This window comes from Thunnus maccoyii, chromosome 5 (genome assembly GCF_910596095.1).
Source record: "Thunnus maccoyii chromosome 5, fThuMac1.1, whole genome shotgun sequence".
NCBI classification, from domain to species: Eukaryota; Metazoa; Chordata; class Actinopteri; order Scombriformes; family Scombridae; genus Thunnus; species Thunnus maccoyii.
In genome coordinates this window covers 8,447,265-8,451,459 of record NC_056537.1, presented here as the reverse complement: position 1 = coordinate 8,451,459, position 4,195 = coordinate 8,447,265, and positions in this window count along the sequence as shown.

Below are 4,195 nucleotides of genomic sequence, written 5' to 3'. Positions count from 1 at the left end.
ACTCCTAGGCAGCAGGAGCACGTGCGCTTCAGCTCTCAACCAATCGCGACTTGGCTTTTGATTGTAACCACGCCCCCACGCCCTCTCTACCGTTGATGACAAAAAACCCCACTAAATCCAAGAAAGCAGTAAATCACCATGGAAACAAAAGAGGCGTTAATGGATAATGTGCTGCATTAAATGAAATGTCTTGATTAAGATCTTTAATGTAAAACCCCTGAGAGGATTTTCCCCCCATAATTCATTTGCAGTCATATTTGACCTATGACCTAATTGAATGTTTCCTTGGGGAAATATGTTTTCCTGTTGCTACAGTTGGATGTTTTAGCTTCATCCTGCAGATTGATGTATATGTTTTTTTAACATTTATCTGCTGCTGAAAGTGGAAAGTTTCTCTGTGCTCATTGAAAATCTGATTTTAAAGAGCGAGTCTACTAGCATGATTTGTGACATCTTTACTAGTTTGGAAGCCAGTTGTGCTCCCATATGAAACATACACAAGAGTGGAAACTTGAAGCCTCCAGTGCACACACACTATGAATAGACTTTTCAGTGGAGGAGGAGGCATCTTGTGTTCAGCACTTAAAGTTACTACAAGGAACTTTCATTTCGTGTTGACTTTAGCAGCCCCTGTGGACAAAAACGGTAGTGTTTTTCTTAAATTAAGACTGCATTTCCCATGAGCACCACTGCCTTATGTTGTAAAGATCTTGGCTAGCGCGTGCATTTGTTTTGGAAGCGAGTGAAAGAAAGATCTTACTTGTTTGTTTTGCAATGCAGCACCTTCCCGCAGGGTTGTGCGGATGTGTGGGCGTGTTTATTTGTGCTTTGTGCTGAAACAATAAGAAAATAATGGTTTTTTTCTCACATTCACTCCTATGTTGTGGCTACACCGCCGCTCACTCTCCTCATTCACTCTCTAGCTCGCTCAACCACCGCTGCTCTTCTCTCCTGTGCTATCAGCTCAATCTCTGTTTTTCTCTCGTCTCTTATAATTATGAGTCAGGAAGCTGACAGCAAGTCTAACTTTACTTTTGATGTTATCAAACTAAGAGAAATGTCGTTCCCTCATCCTAGTAAGGTCTTTGTACTCCCTCATGCTACAATGCTACATGTAATGTAAACATTGGCTCTTCTGGTCTGTGTGCCATAAATTATTTCGTCTGATTTTGCGGGGAATCCAACCGAGTGGCAGGCATTTAGAGTAACTATATAGAAATAGCCAATGTTCTCACTGATGGTCTTGTTTGTTTAAGTGGGTCATACAGAGGCATCAGAGGCATCATGAGACTGTTTCAAAACCAGTTAAAATGTCCTTGTAGTAACTTTAAATTCCTGAAATGAAATATATTTACACATTCATACATTCTGGAATTTTTAATGAGGGAGGAGTAGATGCCATTTTAAGGATTTTAACGTTGTAATTTGACTTTTTTTGTGGAAAAACCATATCAGATGCACATCCAACCAGAGTATATTTATATGTCTTAATACATGTCCGGAGAGGATCTTTAATGTAAAACACCTGAGAGGATTTTTTTCCCCCATAATTGTATCCTTTGCAGTCATATTTGACCTATGACCTAGTGTTTCCACAGGGATCCAGTGAATTGTGAGATCTCATATGTTAATTTATCAGATGTTAATTATAAATATACACTCACTGAGCACTTTATTAGGAACACCTAAGCAATCTAATGCAATTCAATACAACAGCTCTGCCATAAATTCTACTTTTACGACGCTTATACATTTTCAGTTTTTGTGACTTTATGTTTGTTATTGAGTCGTAGTGGATGGTGGTGGTGGTGTACTGGAGTGCATTATATTGAAAAGTGTTCCTAATATTTTGTCCACCTCATTAACATACATGAGGAGGATTTTTTTTTCTACATGTGAAATATCTACATCTACAGGCATTTGTTGTGTGTATTTTAATTAATTGCACATGTGTTAAGGATTTTGCACCATTTAAATAATTACCTTAGGTTGGTCCTGCATTGTTACCTAATTGTGTGGCCTTGTCTTTTAGATGGGTCTAAATTTGGTTTTTAGACTATTTCAGTTTATACTGTTCTCGCATCGAAGTGCCTTAAACTAACTGAAAGCTTCAGCACAAAGAAAACCTCCGGTAGTAGTTGGTTTCTTGGTCTCTGTGTGCACTTTACGGGTGACGGGTGAGAGGCTCCATCGATCTGCCACAGGGCACTCTTAAAAGGTAGAGCCGGCCATGGAGATAAATGCGGCTAAATAGTGAAATTATTGCTCAAGGTGATACATGTAGCACTTGTTAGGTTTGTTATTATCAAATGAAAAAGAAGAGTCCACACAGTGAATATTCCCATGTAAGAACACCTAAAACAAACCCTATTTTTTTTCCTCTGGTTAAGCAGCTGATTAAGATTGAATTTCCATGCCTGCTTAACTTAATCAAACAGGCCAGAAGTGGTTAAATGAATGCATCTTTAAGCCTTTATGGTAAACGTGTTGTTAGTCTTTTCTTTAGCACTTCTGGGGAAATTCCCATGATGGCCCCATGCATAAAATCCTCCTCTGAAATGCAGATTAAGGCCAATTTTTTTTTTATTGTGGTAAGCAGAAAGGTTCATCTGTGGGCGTTTCTTGAGCCGAGATCCAACAGTGGGTCAGAGTTGATTTTTGTGCACTCAGAGGGAGTGGGTGTGAGGCACAGCATTGTTTTTAATGGATGTAAGTCTGAGAGGAACGTCCAAGAGAGTCAAGCCCTTTTCATGTTTCAGTCTTTCACCTCTTCCTTCCTTTCCTCTTGCACGGATGACTATTATAGCAGTACATTTTACATCCTGCTCCAAATTTAGGAGACAAAAAGCAGGCGAAATATAACCGCTTAAATGTCAACTTTAAAGGATGGGTTGCCTGCGTATTGGCCTGAGAAGTATCTATCTGGCTCTGGTCTTTGTATTTCGTTCCCTGTGGCTTACACTGGGAAAGAAATCCTACAGCAGCAGCAACATTATTCTCTGATGAACTCTACACACTTTGATTGGCAGGGTAAAATTTACCCTTCCGTAGCCTAGTAACAAGTGATCTCATGCTTGGCGACTAGCTCAAATACAAAAGAGAAAGGCTGTTGCGCTTTGATGGTCTGTTCTTGTCACATCTCCCCGCTTGGTTTGTTTTCTCATGTGCAGTTGTAAACGATGGTTCAGTCCAGAAACTGTGCTATGTGAAACCTATATCCCTCATTCTCTAATGCCAGAAAAAAAAAAGAAAAAAAATCCTTCCCCCAGATGACCTTGTCACATCAAAGTCGAATCTCAAGCTATGGAGCAATACCAAGTCCCTCTTATATTCCCACTCATTAATTTGACGAGCAGCAGAGGGTCAAAGAGAGTGAATATACTGTACTATGGGAAGGAGCGCCTGACTTCAACGCCTACAGTATTTGATGAAAAGAGGAACATAGAAATGAAAAGAAACTAAAGTGTGTGTTTCTCATGAAGAGGTAAAATATGTCAGTGAAAAGTTAGTTTTTCTTCCTGTTCTTTTAAAATCCCACGCAAATTTGAATGCAGAAGATCATTTCAGGTGTTTGCTAACCACTGATTTGCTAGGAAACTAAAAGAGGCAGCATTGCATCAGTGCAAGCTTCTTCTGTTCATGCACATATCGAAAATTAGTTATAACGAGGGTGGTTTAAATTAGATCTTTGTATGAACGGATGAAGGTTGTTACGTCTCATATGGTCTTGATTTGCTGCCTCTATTGAACTATTACTAAAACTCTTCAGATTAGTTTGAACCAGGAAGTCTCTTTATAACATTTATAACACAAACCGCTAAAAACTGCTGTTTGTAGCCAATCAACTTACAGTATTTTGACTGTTCTGCAGGGAGAAATTTGTCTTCATATCCCTCCACTGCAAACTTTTACCAACTCATATCTATTGTAAAACATCATGAACATATTTTTAATCATGTACCACATTTATATTTAAAAATCAGTAAATTTAAGGCTATGACCACAAACTGCAATGTTCTCAGCTGGAGTTTGACTGGGGACATTTGTTACACATTATTCCCCCATCTCTCTCTTCCTATCCCTCATTTCCTGTCGGTAAGCTATCTAATAAAGACGTACGATGCCCCCTCGACCTACCAAACAAACACACATACAAAAAATAAATGAACGAAACATACTGCAGCATTTGAGGCAG